Here is a 21,803-nt window from a genome sequence, read left to right on the forward strand (position 1 = left end):
TATTCTGCTATTGATTCCTTCTAGTGTATTTTTCATTTCAGTTATTGTATTGTTCATCTCTGTTTGTTTGTTCTTTAATTCTTCTAGGTCTTTGGTAAACATTTCTTGCATCTTCTTGATCTTTGCCTCCATTCTTTTTCCGAGTCGCTGGATCATCTTCACTATCGTTATTCTGAATTCTTAGTCTGGACGGTTGCTTATCTCCACTTCATTTAGTTGTTTTTCTGGGGGTTTATCTTGTTCCTTCATCTGGTACATAGCCCTCTGCCTTTTCATCTTTTCTATCTTTCTGTGAATGTGGTTTTTGTTCCACAGGCTGCAGGATTGTAGTTCTTCTTGCTTCTGCTGTCTGCCCTCTGGTGGATGAGGCTATCTAAGAGGCTTGTGCAAGTTTCCTGATGGGAGGGCCTGGTGGTGGGTAGAGCTGCCTGTTGCTCTAGTAGGCAGAGCTCAGTAAAACTTTAATCTGCTTGTCTGCTGATGGGTGAGGCTGGGTTCCCTCCCTGTTGGTTGTTTGGCCTGAGGCGACCCAACACTGGAGCCTACCCCACTCTTTGGTGGGGCTAATAGCATACTCTGGGAGAGCTCACACCAAGGAATACTTCCCAGAACTTCTGCTGCCAGTTTCCTTGTCCTCACGGTGAGACACAGCCACACCCCGCCTCTGCAGGAGACCCTCCAACACTAGCAGATAGGTCTGGTTCAGTCTCCTACAGGGTCACTGCTCCTTCCCCTGGTTCCCAATGTGCACACTATTTTGTGTATGCCCTCCAAGAGTAGAGTCTGTTTCCCCCAAGTCCTGTCAAAATCCTGCAATCAAATTCTGCTAGTCTCCAAAATCTGATTCTCCAGGAATTCTTCCTCCTGTTGCCAGAGCCCCAGGTTGGGAAGCCTGACGTGGGGCTCAGAAACTTCACTCCAGTGGATGGACTTCTGTAGTATAAGTGTTCTCCAGTTTGTGAGTCACCCACCCAGAAGTTATGGGATTTGATTTTATTGTAATTGCATCCCTCCTACCTTCTCACTGTGGCTTCTCCTTTGTCTTTGGATGTGGGGTATCTTTTTTGGTGAGTTCTAGTGCCTTCCTGTCGATGATTGTTCAGCAGTTAGTTGTGATTCCGGTGCTCTCGCAAGAGGGAGTGAGCGCACGTCCTTCTACTCTGCCATCTTGAACCAGTGTCTCGAGGCCTAAGATATTTCTAATGTAAGTCATTAGCCTTTGTATATCTAATTGATCCCTTGTTTCATAACTTCTATTTGAATTTCTGCACATCCAATTTATTAGTATACAGAATCATATTTGTCTTGATATGACTTCAACTTTGTGGGAAATTTTAATCTGAAAACCTAACTTAATAAAATTATGACTTTGAATATAATAAGAAATTGCAACAATTATCTCTGTGTGTTTGCTCCCACTGTCCCCTCCCAGTGCTGCTGTGTTAAGATAAATTATTTGAGCAATTGAAATATTCAGAGCTACAAAGGAAAATTTTATAGGTGAAGATAAAATCGCATTTGCAATATGACCACTATTAAAGCTCCGGCCTGCAGATTGCTGGCAAATAATCTATTCTCTAGCTTGTCAAAACAACCCATTTTTCAAGCATGTTCAGAGCTTGCCGAGGTCTTCAATTATACCAGAATGTCAGGTACTGGAGAAACAAAAATATTTTGAAAATGATCTGCAATGTACATTGTTTTGTTGGAAATCTAATCAAATGGGGCCAACCTGTCAATGTCAAGAAATGCCCGTTGGCTACAAGGGGTAGGATGCAGACCTGGCCACCCGCTCACCAGCTGCAGGAAATGAATTTAAAGTACGTTTGTCATTTGTCCCAAGATAAAGAACAATTGCCAAATATTTTATCCCAATTTGTCAGCCCTGCTCTATTCCAGTGAATTCCATCAATCCAAGGCCACTCACACTGTTTATTCTCTCCAGAACAATAAGGTTAACCCAATAGGTTTATTTGTTTAAGTCATCTGGTGAATTCTTTTAAATTATATCTTGTTTCTAGTCCTGCTTTCATTTTGCATTCATGTAAGCTTTTGCTGCAGCTGCTTGAGGAGAAGAGGAAAGAAGCCTCTCGTGGAGCAATGAAAAGAGAATACATTTTTAAATTTTCCTTTCTTTCTCCTAAAATTAGCACCTGGCATATGGAATATTCAGCAGGTGGCTCAGCAGGGACAGGCTTATTGTTTTTCATACGTGCCACTGAGATGTTTGACATTTGGCTTGCTAAGGAACAAGACTTTTGAGGCCATCACTGTGTGTGTGTGTGTGTGTGTGTGTGTGTATGAGTATATGCATGTGCTGTGGGCATGCTGAGGAACAGCTCATAGAGGTCTCTTGGAGGAGAGAGTACAAGAGATAGCCGCTATTAACAAAATAATACAATTAAGAAAAATTAAATACTAGAGAAGGGAGTATGTTTGCCCATATTCTATACTTTTATAGTTGAATAACTAATTCAAATCCTACTAGTGTTAAAGAATAGGAAACTACTTTGTGACTTAAAGAACTCCAGGAATTACACTTTATAATATAATAGGAATACTCTTTGAATATTATTTGGAGACCCAATTTAAAGTTCACTGAGGTAACTTCCCCCAGTTGTATGAAAAGCAGTTACTGAATTAGCATTCCACAAACATTTATAAACACAGCAGTTTGTGTCATGCACTATTTTAGGCAATGAAGTTTTAAAGAAAATAGTGGAGTTTCAAATTTGAAAGAAATTTAGGTAGCATAATAAACTAACCATGGATATGGGCAGTGGGAAAGATAGAAGAATTTCAGATAATCTCTCAGTTTCTGGCTTGATGCCTAGGTGAATGATTGAATCATTAATGATGCCTGACAAAAAACACTAACTGCTTATCTAATAGCCACTCTACAAATTGTGTCTAATAAGACATAATGATACAAAACATAAGCAGATATCTTTGCAGGGAGCATCCATGAATATTCTCTAAAGTACACTGACTCAGCAGGGTGGCAAGCACTTTTTCTTTACCTTCCTTCTTTCTGCCTGTTTGGAGCACCAGTGGCCAGTTTGTGACCATGAGGTAACTTGAAGATAGACACTTTGTGATAAAGATTGTAGAAGAAAAATACGGATTCCTGATAACTGGTGAGTCACCATGTTAGTTCTGGGTTGCCTAATTCTGAAGTTTTATTTTGATAGAAAAATAAATCTTTATCTTATTTAAGCTACAATTATTCCAGGTTCTGTCACTAGCCATCGAAACTAATCCTGACTGATATTTCATTACAGAAAAACAAGTTACTTGGGGCTTTTTGGTAGGTGGCAGGGTTAAGAGGAAGTTCAGCTTTGGATGTGTTATATGTGAGGTGCTGGTGGAACACCCAGAAACACTTGGAAACCCAAGCTAGAGATATAGATTTGGTATTGATCCAAGTGGGAGGCCAACATCTACAGCTTATCATTTTCAGTCAGTGCTTCTTAATTTTCTTCAGATGATGTCTATGGTAAGAACTTTCTATTTTTCATTTCTGAGCTTCTAACTTGCACTTTACCTTGAATACAATAAAGGCAATCTTTATTTTGCATGGCAATGCAGAACCAAAAAAATGAGCATGCAAGATGAAATTATGCAAAGTGATTTAAATAATGGAAAAATTATGATTGCTTCATGAGCTTTAAAATTTTTGTGAAATTTTAAAACTGTCAGCTATACATGTACAGAGAACAAAAAAAATAGTAAAGCTATTATTTACTTAGAATATTGGGATTTAAGGCACTAGAAACATTCAGAATTAAAGTGCTTTATTTGTTAAAAATGTATCGAGTATTTGCAACACTGCTTGCCTTCTTCTTGCTGATAACTTACTGTATAGGGAGCGAAGATCTTTTGTATGCCCTAGTGAATTGTCATACTCCTTCCTAGGTTTGGATCAACTTCCAACATTTTATCCTTTGCACATTCATACTGTGAAATATCTCCAAAAGTTCCCTTAATGTGGAGGTTGTTTGGCCTCTATTACTTTTGGGACATCTTCATCCTTTTTGTCACAACTACTTTCCTTCTTTATGTTGAAAAATGTGCCTTCACTAAGTTCCTCTGGCAGCATATGTAGAGTCCCTCAAATGGCGACAGTTTCAACATTCCCACTGTCAGCTATTTATGCTATAATTCCATTTATGTTTGATACAAAATTCACTTCCAGCAATGTCACTTTGGGTTATTTGCTGTACTTTCATCTCTGTTGGCCAGTTCTCTCTTCTGATTGTCCATTTTTGTAAAATGTCATGTGGATTTATCACTTGGAGACAAGATGGTAACACAACTACACACTTTTGCTCTATCTGTGAAATGAATAACAGATGCAGAGTGACCAGTCACTGACAGACTGAAGTAAGTGGCGTGATTGGTCACTGATCACGGTGTGCATGTTATTTACATAGTGATTTGTGGACTGAAGAGCTAGCAACAAAGTTTGTACTTTATGCAATTACTGGACTGAACTGAACCATGGTAACTGATATGTGAACTGTGATGTTGGAGGACTGGGTTATTTAACTAAACCATGGTAACAGGAAATCGTGCATGTCAGAACTATGCAAAGTGAGGCCTGTCTTCCTACGATCAAGTTCAGCACTGGTGAGTAATATCTAGATATGTTCACGTAACATTCATTCTCTCCTTCATACCTCCTCCTTCTACTCATGTCTTAGCCATATCATTTTTATTAGTATTACTTCCAGAGAGTGATAAGGGGAATTTTCAATGCATCCTAAATCAGTTTTGCAACGGATAGTTTTAATATATTGGCTAAAATGGGGAGGGAGGGCTTAAATTATCCTTAATCATATATTTTCCAGCCTGTTCTTGTATCCTATAACCATGGACTGCTGAATTAGCATGGCTGTAATAATGTTTTGTCATAAAGAATTTTTTAATAACAAATTGTGTTATTAGACATTTTTACTAATCAGAATTATCTTTTTACTCATTCAGTAAATATGTGCTAGACACTGTACCATGTGCTTGGAATATTTGTATCAGTGAATAAAAGAGGCAGTAATCCTTGCCTCTGTGGTGCTCACATTTTAGTGGTAGTTGTGATGGGGTGGAGCATGAGGCAATAATAAAGCCTGCTAGTGTTGTAGTGCTGTCAAGTTATGACAAGGTTATAAATGGAAAAAATAGAGATATTTAAGAGCATACTTTAAAAAAGCATAACCTTGACCAGATGATCAAAATTAATACCACTAACACAGTGATATTATGGACACCATGTATATCTAGATACAATACCCTATGAAGGACAAAATATCATTATATAATATTCTGGCCAGATATGTGTAATTTGAATCTAATCATGAGGAAATATCATATAACTCCCAAATAATGAATACGCTATACAAAAGGAAGTATTTTCCAAAAATGTCAGTGTCATAAATGCTGAAGTTTTTTGTTTCTTTTTTTTTAATCTCAATTTTAGGGCTTTTTATTGCCAAGAATTCTTAGTCTTACCAAAGGATAATTATTCACATTTCTGTATCTGCAGCAAATTTTGACTCAATTTATTTACGAAATATCTTAAGCACTCGTTTTGATACTGTTTTGGCTACTTTCTTAGCTTGGATCATCTAGGAAACAGAGTCTGAGCAAGTTTGAGGACTAGCACTTCATTGAGAGGTTTGTAATCTGAGGACATCAAGAGTGAGGAAATAAGCAAAGGAGGCAGAAAAGGAGGGGAAATAAATTTAAGGATGCATTACTGAACTGGCCACAGTTTCATGAAGAGGTATAGTGAATATGTCTCTGGGAAAACCAAATGTAGAAAAGAGTCTGAAACAAAGCTTATTTTTAACACTTTATTTACTTTATACCACATTTGATCATTCAGTGCTTCACTGAGCATCTGCTGGTTTGATATCAGAATACTACTGAGAATTTATCCCTAATTCACGATCTCATGGATATCTCTACATCCTGTGTTGAGTTTTTCTGTAGAGAAGTCCTTTCAAGTGCAAATTCTTCCACCTTCCTCTTTACTAAGGAGAGCCAAGTGGGCAGTTGAGGTTCCATTTCTATATAGGAGAAGTTTAATGGTTGGAAGTAGGTCTTAGAGCTTGCACTCTACATGGAATGACAACTAGTTTCTTGACTTCTCCTGAGTTAAGCCTTCATGATACTTAATTTTAAAACTGCTATAAATCTAAAAAATAATACTAACTAGTGAATATAACAAAAAAGAAACAGACTCACAGATACAGAGGACAAGCTAGTGGTTACCAGTGGGGAAAGGAAAGGGGGAGGGTGAAGATAAGGCTAGGGATTAAGAGGTATAAACGACTATGTATAAAATAAATAAGCTGTAAGGATATATTGTATAGCACAGGGAACATAGCAAATATTTTATAATAACTATAAATGGAGTATAACCCTTAAAAATTGTTAATCACTATGTTGTACACCTGAAACATATAATATTTAAACTATGACAATAAAATTTTAATTAATTAATTATTTAAAAAAGAAAACTGCTATAGACTTATATTCAGATGAAAGTAAAAAAAAAAATAATTCTAAAGCCAAGTAGAAAAATGTGAGGGTGTTAATATGTTTGGGGGATACCCTGAGCCCACTTCCCTTCCTTGGTTAAAAAGGCCAGTTTTGGGCTTCCCTGGTGGCGCAGTGGTTGCGCGTCTGCCTGCCGATGCAGGGGAACCAGGTTCGCGCCCCGGTCCGAGAGGATCCCACGTGCCGCGGAGCGGCTGGGCCCGTGAGTCATGGCCGCTGGGCCTGCGCGTCCGGAGCCTGTGCTCCGCAACGGGAAAAAAAAAAAAAGGCCAGTTTTAAGCAAAATGGTAGCATAGTGAAAGAATTTCTTTTTGCTATTCTTCCACTCTCCTCTTTTACCATGTCTCTTCCCCTACCCCCAAAATACACAAGTGTCTGGAAAACTCATGCTGCTCCTTGCCTGTCTGTGGCACTCTACCCCCCGCCCCCAGCTTGCCCTTTCCAGATAGTGCCTTTTACTCTTACCTCCTGTAGGAATTTGATAGGGCTGTCATCACAAAATACCATGGACTGGGTGGCTTAAACAACAGAAATTTACTTTCTCACAGTTCTGGAGACTAGAAATCTAAAATCAAGATGCCAGTAGGGTTTATGTCTGGTGAGAGCTCTCCCCTTGGGTTGCAGGGTGCTCATATGGCCTCTCTTTGGTGAGTGCATGGGGATGGTGTTGGAGGGTGGAGAGCAGTTCTCTGGTATCTCTTCTATATGGACACTAATCCTATCAGATCAGAACCCCACCCTTATGACCTCATTTAACCTTAATTACCTCCTTAGATGCCCCATCTCTAAATACAGACACACTAGGAGTTAGGGCTTCAGTATGCAAATTTTGGAGGGACACAAATAAACACCCCCGTCCTAAATCTTCCCTCAAACCTTACCTTCCCCTAGCATAACCCTTAGAGACTTGTTTTTTGCTAGGTGTCTATTGTGATGAACTAATCTGGGCTCACAGACTAGTTCTGCTCTTACAGAGGGATTCACACAGGAAAGTATATAGACTCATTCTTTGGAGAATATCAGTTTGAAAAAAGCATTTCATTAATTATCTAACCATCAAGCACTGCTGCCCATGTCCAGCCCTCCACCCAAGCATTTGCTATATGTGGCGTCAGGGACCCAGATACTTGATGCCTAGGCATCTTTTTTTCCATTTCTTGCACATATTGTTGGATTTTTTGTTATTAATTGTATCAGTGATGTTCAAAGAAGAAACTCCACATAAGAATGGGAACAAAGACATGGAAATTGAACATTCTAGATTTAATTTCCAGTTCCACAAATAATCTATGAATAATCCCAGAAAGAAGGTAATAATAAGTCTTATACTGTGGTGACTTGTGAAGATAACTAAGATTTATTTATTATTTTGAAAGAGTTTGTGCCAGTTATCAATCTATTCTCTCTCAGCTCTAAATTCACCCTTCAGTACCTGCTCTGAAACATTTCTCCCTTACAATGAGCACATGTTAAACTTTATCTATAGAGAGCACAGGAGAGACATTGCAGGAGGAAGAGGGCTTCTCTTCCTGGTTCCTGATTGTTGCATACTGCTTTTTCTAGTTCCTGCTGCACCATCTATTAGTGGTGCCAATGTGTGGGGAGAGACTTCAGGCTCTACTCCAACTGCCCACAGTCCCTCAGCAACCTTGCAGACCCCACCTCAGGTCTAGTGGCCACCTCAGCATTGTCCTTCCAATGCAGACACCATGCACTCTGAGCCTCACGCTCACAACAAGGCCTCAACACCCTCTAAGCCCAGAAGCCTTGGCTCACATGCACTGGGAAGGGAGACCACTTAGGATGTTCTCCCAGTAGACTAGGCAGATATAATGACATCTTTTAACTGGGGCTATTGAAGTAGAGATGGTGAGAAATGGCTGGTTGCCAATATAATTTGGAGTTAGAGTCAATAAAACTTCCTAATGGACTGAATGTGGGGTATGAATTAAAGTGAGAAATCAAGATATTTATACCAAGAAAGTGGATAAATGACAGAGGTATAATTTATTGAGATGGAAAAGATTTAGGGAAGTCCATATTGGAGAACTGGAGAAAGCAGATGGAAACCAAGTTTTCTATTTTAACCATGTTTAATTTGAAATACTTATAAGACATACAGGTGGAGAAATCAAGTAAACAGTTAGATATACTAGCATAGGGCTCAGAAGAGAAAATAATGTTGAATAAAATTACAGTCATCAGCATATAGATGATGATGGCTCTGGATGAGATTACATAAAATCTAGATAGAAAATGGAGAACGGGGAAGGAAAGAGGAGGGGATGAATGGGGAGGAGAGTGCTTTGGGATGAACTAAGAGTAAGCTTAGGAGACAGAATTAACCATTGGCTTTGGTATTAGTCTTTCATTGGTTGAGATGGTTGGTAAGAAACTTTTCAGGGGCACCAGTATAAACAAAACCAGTTTAACACTAGTACTAGCTCTAGTCCTCTGAGGGTTGCTTTTTTCAAATCTTATTTATTAGACAAGTATTCCTTCAAACCAACCATCTCATTATTACAATAAACCATTTGGTACTGTATTTTTTAACTTCAGCTGTTGGTTTGTCAGCAAATTGTAAAGCACAGGTAGAAATTGAGGACATTTGAGACATTTTTATTTCCAGGCATTTATACCAGCTATTATTACCATTTGATTTCCAGGTCTTGCCCTGACAAATTCACATGGATAAGTGAAAATCAGCCTGAGAACTGTGAGGATGGGTAGGGTCAGGTTCCTCATGGCAGTGAGTTCTTGGCTGGACTCAAGCTCTCCCATCACTCTTTGCCCCACCTTGCTTCTCCCAACACTGATCACACATTAATTGAGCTCCTTTCCTTGCTCTATTTTTCTTCCCCAAAGCTATCATTATGTCTCATTCTATTATGCAATTTCTTATCTTTTTATTATCTGTCCTACCTCACTCCCATGTAGTATAAAGCTCTATAAAGTCATAGACTTCACTTGTTTTATTCACCCCTACTGTATCTGTTACCCCTGTACCAGAGGCACCTACAAGGTACCCAATCTTGTTGAACAAATTAACTTGTCAGAAGTTAGCTTGGTTGAAACTGGAAAAATCACATAGCGCAAAAATTAGTTCATTTCCTCCTCAAAATTAAGAGGAGTATATTATGTAATGAATACAATTATTATAATAAATACACACAATATACTTGTGTGTCAGCACAAGTTACAACTAAGTTTTTTAAGAGATAGTATGCACTTCAGGGAGTTATCAATTCACAGATTACTCAGGCCTCTGTCATTGTCTCTGAGGCTGGACAGTTTGGAAGGGATATGTCTCTTCCATTTATATTTTCACCCTCAGTATAAGATCAGAAAAAGAGGACAAATATGGTAAAGGAACATCTGAAGGCCAGCTCTAGGGGCACCAAATTAGGAATGACCTTCACAGACATCACAGATCCATCATATTCCCATTCTCATTCATTCATTCTCTGTCTGTCTGTCTCTCTTTCTTTCTCTAAGTTCTGACTTTCCTTGGCCAACTAAACACTCACCCTATCCCTAATTTGCCTTCATTGCAGTTTATCTTTCTCACTCCAGAATATGCTCTTAACCAATATACCAATTTATAAAGTCTATTAAGCACATCAACCTATAGTTTGTTGCAGATGCTGCATTTTTTTCCCCTGGATTCTATTTGTCTTTTAATTTTGTTTAATTGGCTCCAGTACAGGAGTTGGAACTAAATAAAAATGTTAGCTCCAGTTTCTCCCTCCCTTAAAATATACATGAATTAAGCATATACTTCAGATCAAGCACAATGCTGGGTACTGGAGATACAAAAATTAACAAAATACAATCTTTTTCTCAATGGGCTGACTCTTGCCTGGATGATAGCAGTGCTGATACTGATGCAGATAAAGAAACTTTTTGTTTTTTCCTGAACTTTCCTTCCTTGTGTCTGTCCTCAGGGGAAAGTAGAGGCTTGTTCACTTCTATCACTTCTCAAAGATGACCAACAGTATGTTTTCTAAATTTTATTGTTACTTTATTATATAGTTTATATTAACTATATATTTGTGTACAGACATCTTCAAGAGTTAACTATGTAGCTTCTTTGTATAAAGACTCAAAGTCTGACAGTAATTGCATCGCACTGGCCTGCTTTTAGTTTTGGGAACATTCCAAGCTTTTTCTTCTTCAAAGCCTTGTTAATGCTCTTAGTATGTATGAGGCTCTGCTGGAATGATCTTCCCTTGGCTCTTAGGCACAGTTAGCTCTTCCAACATGAGGCCACCATAACCACCTGACATAACAGCCAATGCCACCACTATCCCCTATCATAAGACTCATTTGTTTCTTTCATGAGATCTAACACAATTTTTAGTCATTTCAGTAGCTTGTTTTCATGTGGATTGTTTCCCTCACTAGACTGTGAGTCAAATCCTTATCTGTCTTGTCCACAGCCATATCCCCAATGTCTAGCAGAGTGACTGGCATATAATAGTTGTTGAGTAAATATTTGTCAGATAACAGGAAAAGTAAGGAGGAAGAGAGCAAAGGGGGAGGAAAGGAGGGACAGAGAAAGAAACCTCCCCAACCTTCAATTATCTTGTACTTCTTCTGAACTCCTAAAGGGTCTACTGTCTAGTAATCTTCAAAACACTTTGCTCATTTACCTCCTAAAATAATGTATTTAAATGATATATGCCCTCACATGTTTAAATTGAAATCTAAAATTTGTTGTCATAAGTTTAAACAAATGCAAAGGATAAACATCCTACATATTGTAAATATTAGCATTTAAAATAAATCTATTACATGATATTCTTTGAAATGTATCCAATGGGACCTAAATACAATAGGGATTTCATATCTACCACCATCCATTTTAAAAAGGCACAAAGGGACTTCCCTGGTGGTGCAGTGGTTAAGAATCTGCCTGCCAATGCGGGAGACACAGGTTCGCTCCCTGGTCCAGGAAGATCCCACATGCCATGGAGCAACTAAGCCCGTGCGCCACAACTACTGAGCCTGCACTCTAGAGCTGGTGAGCCACAACTACTGAGCCAGCGAGCCACGACTACTGAGCCCACGTGCCACAACTACTGAAGCCTGTGTGCCTAGAGCCCATGCTCCGCAACAAGAGAAGCCACCGCAGTGAGAAGCCCACACACCACAACGAAGAGTAGCCCTCACTCACCACAACTAGAGAAAGCCCATGTGCAGCAACGAATACCTAACACAGCCAAAAATAAATAAATAAAATAAATTTATTAAAAATAAATAAAAAGGCACAAAGATTCAGCCATACCACTCCTAGACATCCTAGACTTCTCTGCTACAGAGAAACTGGTGTAGAGGTCCCCCACAGTATGTGTACAAGAATATTTATAACAACTTTATCAATAATAATTAAAAGCTGAAGAGAAATCAACTAACTGTTCCTTAGCAGTAGAATGGGTAAATAAATTATGGTACGTACAAGCATACATACACAGGGATATTATACAGCAATGGTTCTCAAACGTTTTGGTCTCAGGACCCCTTTATACTCTTAAAACTTAATTAAGGACACTAAATTGTTTTAGTCTATTTGGGTGTTTCTATCAATATTTGTCATATTAAAAATTAAGACCAAGAGATTTTTTAAATTTTGTATTAATTTATTTTTAAAATAAAAGTAACAACATGGATAAATCTTGAAAACATTATGCTAGTGAAACAATCCAGGCACAAACGGAAAAATATTGTTCCATGCATAGGAGGTACCTAGAGTAGTCAGATTCATAGAGACAGAATATCAAATGGCCATTGCCATGGGCTGGGGGGAGAGGCAAATGGAGAGCTTTTGTTTAATGTTAAAGAGTTTCTGTTCGGGAAGATAAAAAAAGTTCTGGAAAAGAATGGTGGTGACAGTTGCACAACAATGTGAATGTACTTAAGGCCACTTAACTATACACTTAAAAATGGTTAAAATGGTAAATTTTATGTTATGTAGATTTTACCACAATTAAAAAGTAACAATAATAAATCCATTACATTTTAATATACATAATTTTATGACAACTATATTTTCTAAACAAAAATATTAGTAAGAAGAAGTGGCAGTACTTTAGATTTTGCAAATCTCTTTAAGTTTGGCTTAATAGAGGACAGCTGGATTCTAATATCTGCTTCTGTTTTCAGTCAGACATAATATGTTATTTGGTTGAAGTATATGAAGAAAATTTGGCCTCACAAAGACATATAGTGGAAAACGGAAGGATTATTCCAGTAGCCTTTTCAGAAAATTGCAAACAGTCTTCTTTAATACTACATCAAAACTTGGTAAGTGTGGGCTTCCCTGGTGGCGCAGTGGTTAAGAATCCGCCTGCCAATGCAGAGGACACAGGTTCGAGCCTGGTCCGGGAAGATCCCACATGCCGCGGAGCAACTAAGCCCATGTGCCACACTACTGAGCCTGCGCTCTAGAGCCTACGAGCCACAACTACTGAGCCTGCGTGCCACAACTACTGAAGCCTGCGCGCCTAGAGCCTGTGCGCTGCAACAAGAGAGGCCACGGCAATGAGAAGCCCACGCACCGCAACGAAGAGTAGCCCCCGCTCATTGCAACTAGAGAAAGCCCGCACGCAGCAACAAAGACCCAATGCAGCCAAAAATAAAATTAATTAATTTTTTTAAAAAACTTGATAAGTGGTAGTTTCTTAAAATATTGGTTCGCCAAAATATTCCAAATATTGACACACTTCATTGTATAGCAGAAAAGTCACATTTGTTAATATCACCACCAATCTCAACAGAAATGTCATGAAGTACTGGGAGGATGTTAAGTGAATATAAACATTCCAAATGTCTAATTTTTGTCTGGAAATGCAAATTTTAACAATGTCCACAAATATAGTCAGTTGTTTGCCTTGCAGGAGCAGGCTCACAAAATTTTTTTTGACAAAATACCTGCCAAATATCTGAGTAAGCATAGTTTGTTCTTGGTTCTTTTAGGTAAAAATGGTGTTCTATAGAAAAGCAACCATTTCAGTGCACAACTCAATTGCACAAGTGCTTTCTCCTGAGACAATCATCATACATACATACGCAAAAGTAATTTATGTGTACTTCCCATTTAATCACAAAGAATATTAAGAAGACATGCACTAATCTCAGCAACACAGGAACAAAAGGGAACTTCGTCAACCTGATAAAAGACTAGTAAATTTACTAGTTATTCCTAATATCATAATTAATGATAAAAGACTAAATGTTTTCTCTCCAAAGACTGAAAACAAGGCAAGGATATCTGGTTTCCTTGCTTCTACTCAATACTGTACTCAAGAATCTAGTCTGGGCTTCCCTGGTGGTGCAGTGGTTGAGAGTCCGCCTGCTGATGCAGGGGACATGGGTTCGTGCCCCGGTCTGGGAAGATCCCACATGCCGCAGAGTGGCTAGGCCCTTGAGCCATGGCCGCTGAGCCTGCGCGTCTGGAGCCTGTGCTCTGCAAAAGAAAAAAAATCATATGACCTGGACAGGAAAAAAATAACTGTCTTTATTCACAGATGACATAATTATATACATTAAAAAATTTCAGAAATATCTACGAAAAACCTGCTAGAATTAATAAGTGGGTTTAGCAGGTTCACAGGATATCATGCTAATATATAAAAATATGTGCAATTAACAACTGAAAGTTGAAATGTAAATAACAATATAATTTTCAAAAAATATAAAGTGCTTAAAAATAAATCCAACAAAATTTGTGCAAGATTTCTATCCTGAAAACTGCAATATTTCCATGAGAGAAACTTAAGAAGATGTAAATAAACAAAGAGATATACCATGTTCATGGATCTAAAGATTTAATATTGTTAAGGTGGCAATTTTCCCAAAACAAGTGTATGGATTCAATGCACTCAATCAAAATCCCAGCCTTTTTATAGAAAATGACAAACTAACTTTAAATTATATACAGAAAAGCCAAGCATCCATAATAACCAAATGAATTTTGATTTTTTTCTTCTTCAGTTCTTTAAAATAGGCATGACTGTTTAAAACAAGAGTTTAAAACAAAGAGCTGTCAGCATGGATCCTAAGACATTAGAAAAATAATAAGAGAACACTATGAACAACATTATGCCAACAAATTCAACAACATAGATGAAAAAGACAAATTTCTTAAAATACACATTGTATCAAAATACATACAAGGAAAAGCAGAAAATCTAATAGGCTTACATCTAATAACCACATTGAATTTATCATGAAGAACCTTCCCCAAAAGAAAACTCCAGGGCCAGACAGTTTCAATGGTGAAAACACCAGTTATACAAATGTTTTTCAGAAAAGAGAGGAGAGAACACTATTGGCATCATCTGATGAGGCCAAGTGTTATGGGCTAAATTGTGTCCCCCAGAAAATTAATATGTTGAAGTCCCAACCCTCATTACCTCAGAATATAACCATACTTGGAAATAAGGTCCTTACAGAGGTGATTAAGTTAAAGTGATACTGTTAGGGTAGGGCTCTAATTTAATATGACTGTTGCCCTTAAAAGAAGAGGGAGTGGCACCAGGGGCATGTGCTTGCACAGAAAAAAGGCCATCTGAGGACACAGCATGAAGGCAGCCATCTGCAAGCCAAGGAGAGAGGCTAATGAGAAAGCAAACCTGCCCACAACTTGATCTTGGACTTCTAGCCTCCAGAACTATGAGAAAAGAAATTTCTGTTGTTTAAGACACCCAGTCTGTGGTATTCTATTATGGCAATCTTAGCAAACTAATACACTAACATAAGCATAATACCAAAACCTGACAAAGATGGTATAAAAAACTACAGATTAATATCTTTCATGGATACAGAGGCAAAATCCTTAACAAAACACTAGCAGACCAAGTCGATAGTATAAAAAAAGAATAAAGCTTCAAGACTAAGTAGGATTTATCCCAGTAACACAAGATTAAGATTTAATCTTAAACACAAGTTTAAGATTTTAAAATCAGTTGTTAATTCACTATAGTAACAGACAAAAGGAGAAAACCTATATGATCATTTTAATAGATACAGAAAAAGCATTTGAAAAAATCCAAAATTTATTCCTGATAAAAACTTCCAGCAAACCAAACATAATATGGAACTTCCTCAAATGAATATATGGCATCTATAGCATAATTAATGGTGAAAGATACAATTGTTTCCTCTACAATGGGAACAACGCAAATATGACATTATAACTACTTCTATTCAACATTGTACTAGAGGTCCTAGTCATTGTAAGAAGGAAAGAAAAAGAAATAAATGACATTAAGATAAAAAAAGAAGTAAATTGTCTCTATTTTCAAATTATATGATTATTAATGTTAAAAATCACAGGGAGTCTAGAAAACAGTTACTAGAACCCATAAGTAAATTTAGCAAGGTCATAGGATACAGGGTTCATATAGAAGAATCTGCTAAAAGTAAACATTAAAGATATATCCTTATATACTAACAGCAAACTTGGAAAATGAAATTTATAAAGCCATTCCATTTACAATAGCACCAAAAAAATTATGAATAAGTCTAACAAAAGATCTTTATATTGGAAACTGCAAAACATAGTTAAAAGAAAGTAAAAAATATCTAAATAAAAGAGAGATATACAACCTTCATGGATCAGTGGATTCAATATTGTTAACATAACAATTCTCCCCAAACTATGGTATTGGTGAAAGGATAGCCATACAGATCAATGAAACTGAATAGAAAGTAAGAAACAGAGTGCACACACACACGTGTGTGTGTATGTGGGGCAGGAAGGAGTGTTTTGACAAAACTGCCAAGTTAATTCAATGGAGAAAGGGAGAAAGAGTAGTCTTTCCAATAAGTAGTACTGTAACAACTGGATATTGGGTATCCATATATATTTTTTAAAAGCAAGGGGACTATCAATCCTAAAGTCACACCATATGCCAAAATTAACTCAAAATGGATCATAGTCCTACTTGTAAAACGTAAAACCACAAAACTTATAGAAAAGAGTATCATAGAAAATATTTATGTCCTTGGGTTAAGCAAAGATATTTCAGAAAGACATAAAGAGTATGAATCTAAGGAAAAAATAGTCATGCCTAGGTGCCAGGAGTTTTAACCATCATTGCTTTTGTACCATCAACAAAAACGTCAACGCACTGAAAAAGGCAAATAAATAAAACGCTAAATGATTATGAAAATTATTTTGACTCATGGACTCCCCCCCAGAAAACTCTCAGGTACCCCCTCCAGGAGTTCTCAGACCCCACTTTGAGAATAGCTATTTTTCAATAATTAAAAAGAATGAACTCTGATGGATGCAACAATGGATGCATCATACAGACATAATGTTGAACAAAAGAAGCCTGGAACAAAGGAGAACATACCATATAATTACACTTACACAACTTCCAAGAGCAGGCTACAGTAACAGAACTCTATAGTGTATGAAGTCAGAATAACGGTTAACTCTGGAGTCAAGGAAGAAGGAGATTAACTGAGAAAGTAACTGAGAAAGGTCATGATGGGAGGGCATCACCTATATTTTGATTTAGGTGGTGGTCTGTGTATGTTATTGTATGGATGTTATACCTCAATAAAATTACAAAAAGAAGTAATATAAACAAGTCCTTCTTTAACAGTTTTATGTCTTTTTCCCCCTTGAACTTATATTTCAATTCCACTTCCTTACAGAATATTATCCTAATGAAATAGATTTCTATATTTTAAAATCTTTTATTAAACATCCTCTAACATTTCTATGCAATATTTCTAGGCATATTCTCAAGTAGGTCAATTTTAAGGAAGAATTCATAATGAAGCTAAGAATCCGGAAATTCTAGTTTGAAGATAATGGATTATAACATTCATTTGGCATTTCATACCTTAATTGTTAAGTATATTTTTATCTGTGTATGTCTTGTTTCACTAGAAGGTTAGTTCCTTAAAGGCAGGGATGAATCTCGAGTCTTCCATAGCAAACGACCTGGCATGCAGTAGTTCATGGCTCATTGATTTATTTTCTCATTCATTCATGCAACAAAGATTCCTTTAGCATTTATGTGTAGGGTACTTGCTAGGCCCTGGACATATAATAATGGGTAGATGCAGGGTTCAATAAATTCCTGTTGATAACTGATTGATAATTATCAGCTACATTTCAGAAAGCGTGTAATTCTCTTTTCTTCTGAACTCAAGTGCAGGTGCACTACAGGTCTGATTAACCCTGTCATAAAAATGGGGACACCAAGACACAGAAATTAATTAACTGCCTCACTTAGGGTCATGCACTTTGTCATGGCTTGAGTGAGGATTAAAACCCTTACAGGTTTTTTCCTGGACTGAGGTGCTATGGGAATTCATTCAGATTGACTGGAGTTCATATTTCATTTAAATGCTCTCATTTCACTTGTGCTATATCCACCTTCCCTAACTCATATTTCAGGACCTGCAGTCTGAATCAGTTTACTTCCACTTCAGACACTGTCAAGATAAATTAGACACTGAGGGTCCATGGCACCCTCTGAAGCAGAAGTGCTATTAGTAGAAAATACATAAGCAGGTTTATCTTCAATATAGTGTAGTACTTTTTTGGAGAATGTATTTTCTACTATAAATGAAGTAGGAATAACAAACCTGAGTGAATTTTGAAAACATTTAAAAAAATTAAAATTTGATTTTTACTATACATCCTCAGGCAAGCATAGCCAAAGGAAGGTAAGCAACAGTAAATATTTTTATCTCTGACATTGCATCTCCAAACCATTCTGCTGAATAAGATCTGGCAGGTCCCTGACTGTGAGCAGAGATAGGGTAACAACTCTGATGATACATAAGCTTGTATCAGATACAGCCTCCATTTTTGCTGTAATCATCCATCTATAGCCTAGCCTGTTCAGCTGACAAGGCATGTTATTAATAAAGCCTACTGTACCATAAGTGCCTTGCCCTATGTGGTGTTTATATTGTTGGAATCTGTAATTGTCTGAAACAATGGCCTTTGTGAAAAGATGTGATATGTTTTGAGCTGTGTAAAGATCAAAATAATTTAGACTAATAATGGTAGCTGTTTTTGAAGGATTAAAACATGGGTTGTGCTGCAGACTTAATGACTCGGCCTTGCTTTCAAAGTTTTACTTCCATTCTGGTCCCTATGAGATAACCTGGAATTTCATGCCAAGTTTCCCCACCAGAATGTAAACTCATTGAAGGCAAGGAACTCTGACTTATTCACCAGCATCTTCCCAGCACATAACACAATACTTGGAAGAGAGTCAACACTGAATATTTGTTAAATGACATAAATGAATGAATATGAGTATAGGAAAGAAATGCAACAAGTTTCAGGTTCAAGCCATTATCAGAGTTCCTGCAGGTTGTGACTTGGAATAGTAGAGTGGGACCCAATCTCCAGGAGATCAGTACTAATGGGGAGGGAGAAGGTGAAATGGAAGCAGTCTGAAACCAAGTAGCTGAGGATACCACGTGGCACTCATAGATTGCTGAGCCAGACATAAAAGTTCTGGGTAAAGAACCCTGCTGGGAAAGAAAAAGCTTGCCCTTGTTCCTCACCTCTCCACCCTCACCTGGTAGGATTTAGACGAGTTCTTGCATCTTTCAACCTGGATTCTCCTGAGACAACAAAAGGGGCTTCAGATCTCCTCTAATTCTCACTAATGGAGTGCTAGGTAGAACAGCCTGCAAGTGATGGCTTGTGGCTTAGAGACCACTGTGAGTGGCTAGGATAAGAGCAAGGTCTTAGATAGGTAGATAGACGGAGGGCCAAGTCTTGAAATGGAGCCAGATTACCTCTCCATTGAACTAGTAAAGACAGAATATGAAGGAAGATTTAAAAATTTAGAAGTAATGAAGGAGAGTAGATACAAAAACATTTTGAAGTAGAGAAAAAGAAAAATGAAGGAAACTTTTGAGACCTAAGCCGCAACCACTTTTCCTAATTTCTTTCCTTGCAAAATCTGATGTTGTTTGGATTATACCCTCCTGTATGCTCATGGAAGGTAATTTCTCTTCCCAGCATGCAGGGTAGATTCTGTTTGGCATCCCAGCATGCGAGGTAGATTATGTTTGGCATCGTTCTTTCAACAAGTAATTAGTTTAGGATGTGTGTTTGACACAAGTCTGCCCAATGGGACTCAGTTCTACTAGAGGCCTCTAGGAAAGGTTAACCTTCCTTTATTATGAAAGAGACAGAGACAGAAAGAAAGAAGTGGGAGACAACATCCCTCTTTGTTGGATTCCCTTGACTGCATTTGATGCCAAGAAATGCTGAAGCTATGATGCTGCCTTGAAGGGAGATAGCAGGAGAAATTACCATTGTCTGAGGATGCCAGGGTAGAAAGAAGAAATCTAGTTGGGGCCTCAGTGACATACATGAGTTACTCAATTAACCAGTAAAGGAACTACCTTCCTCCAAACTTCTTATTTGATGGGATAATAAATTCCTTATTTTTCAAAAGCTACCTCCAGTCTGGTTTTCTGTTGCTTGCACTTATGTTGATAGCTTGACTTTTCTAATAAAGGTGAGAGCATGTGTTATGAATGTGAAATGTGGGACTTGAAAAGTTTGAAACAGATATTTCAGCTTTTACCCATAGCCTCCATCTTCTTATCCCTTCCCCACTCCTACTGGACTCAGACAAGGGCCAAGAGACACAGGACTGGATGTAAAGGGACCTCTCCCTTCTCAAGACTTAGTCTTTGTTTCCAGCTCAAGCTCAGGGTGTTTGACTCTTTTCCTGAGGACATGTTCTGTCTGAGGGAGCTCCTCATTCACTCCAGTAAACAAGCTTCTGGCGCCTTGCCCCATCAGTTCCTCAGACATACCCAGGTGTGTCTGAACCCCAAGCCACTGCTTAGGCTCAAGTGGGGAGCTCCAAGCACAGCACCTTTCTGTACCAATATCTAGCAAGGCTTTGTGGCCCTTGAGTAGAAACAGAATTAAAATGGTCAAGACTTAGTGATGGGAACTGGCACAGGCATGGGATAAGGTCTGAATGCAGGAGTTAGCATTGATCCTTGAACAATACAGGTTTGAACTGCAAGGGACCACTTAATACGAGGATTTTCAATAAACATACAGAACTCTTATGAAGACCACACAAAACCAAGCTTAGAACTCTGCATCTACAGTTAGGGTCAATACATGTGTATTAAGTTTAATTTAATGAGCACGTTGTGGGCTGAAGGTCCAACGGTTTCCTTCTACAGACTCTTCAGAGAGTGTCTTTCAACTACCACCACCACCTTCCCCCACAAAACAAAACCTTCAATGTTTTCACCTCGGTTATCTAAGTTTATTTTTACAATATACTTTGAGATTGGAAGTGGTAGAATAGTTTTATTTAACTTACCAGAAGAAACCGAAGACACAAAGAGATGATGTGACTTGGCCACGGTCCCAGAGGGCATGCGTGGCAGAGCTAGGATGGTCTCTAAGTCCCTGGGGGCTCTCAAGCCATTGTTCTGATGTCCCTGTATGTAATTGTTTTGACAGCAATTTCCCTGGTACTCTCACTAGCCTGCTAATCACGCACGTCAATCACATGCAGGAACGCCATGGGCCTAGGGTCAGCCACAGTCTCAGGAGGACGTAATTCAAAAGAGAAAACAAGGCACCATAGAGCACTTTCTCCTTCCAGCATGTATGTCAGTTGTGGCCTCATGAGTCTGACAATGTGTGGAGAGGATGTTGTTTTCTTTCCCCCCAGAGGGAGAAAGGCTATATCAAGTGTTCTGACCACAGCTGAAAACCAAGTGAGAAATCCAGCAGTTTAAGGTCCTCTGACTAGAAAACACTCAATGATATGGGAAGAGTTCTCCACCCAATCTCTAAAGAATCAGGAGGGCTGTCCTCTTTCTTCCTCCTCAACGACAGTCTCCGTAGTTTCACTCCAGTCTTTTAAGCGAGCCTGAGGGTGGTGAGGCTTAATGTGAACCTTGACACAGATGGTTCACACTAATTACTCTTCTCCTGCAGACCACTCGGCCGTCCTTCCTCATTTCACTTTCACTTTGGCGAGCAGCACCGAGGGGCCCAGAAGCCACAGTCCAGGCCCAGACCTGGGAAAAGGCCCCGAGAAGCCGCGCGCGTGGACCCGGGAGGGCGGGGCGGGAAGGGGAGTGTACGCGGGGGTGAGGTTGTTCGTGTGAGGCGTGGATTCTGGAATGCGCGTGTGCGCGGCCCCCGAGCACCGCCCGCGCGGCGCCGATTGGCTGGGGGCGCGCGGCGGGGGAAACCCTTGGCTAATCTC

The 21,803-nt window shown here is 38.6% G+C and overlaps 1 long non-coding RNA gene across 1 annotated transcript in view; it reads right to left on the reverse strand.

Moving 5' to 3' along the window:
* The window catches only part of LOC102989001 (uncharacterized), a 79,550-nt gene extending 57,961 nt beyond the window's left edge, over positions 1 to 21,589 (reverse strand). The window contains exon 1 of the long non-coding RNA XR_008618564.1: positions 20,904 to 21,589. This is a non-coding gene — a long non-coding RNA (uncharacterized lncRNA). The remainder of the gene's footprint in view (positions 1 to 20,903) is intronic.
* Between the last annotated feature and the right edge of the window lie 214 nt (positions 21,590 to 21,803).

This window comes from Physeter macrocephalus, chromosome 11, assembly GCF_002837175.3.
Source record: "Physeter macrocephalus isolate SW-GA chromosome 11, ASM283717v5, whole genome shotgun sequence".
Taxonomy (NCBI): Eukaryota; Metazoa; Chordata; class Mammalia; order Artiodactyla; family Physeteridae; genus Physeter; species Physeter macrocephalus.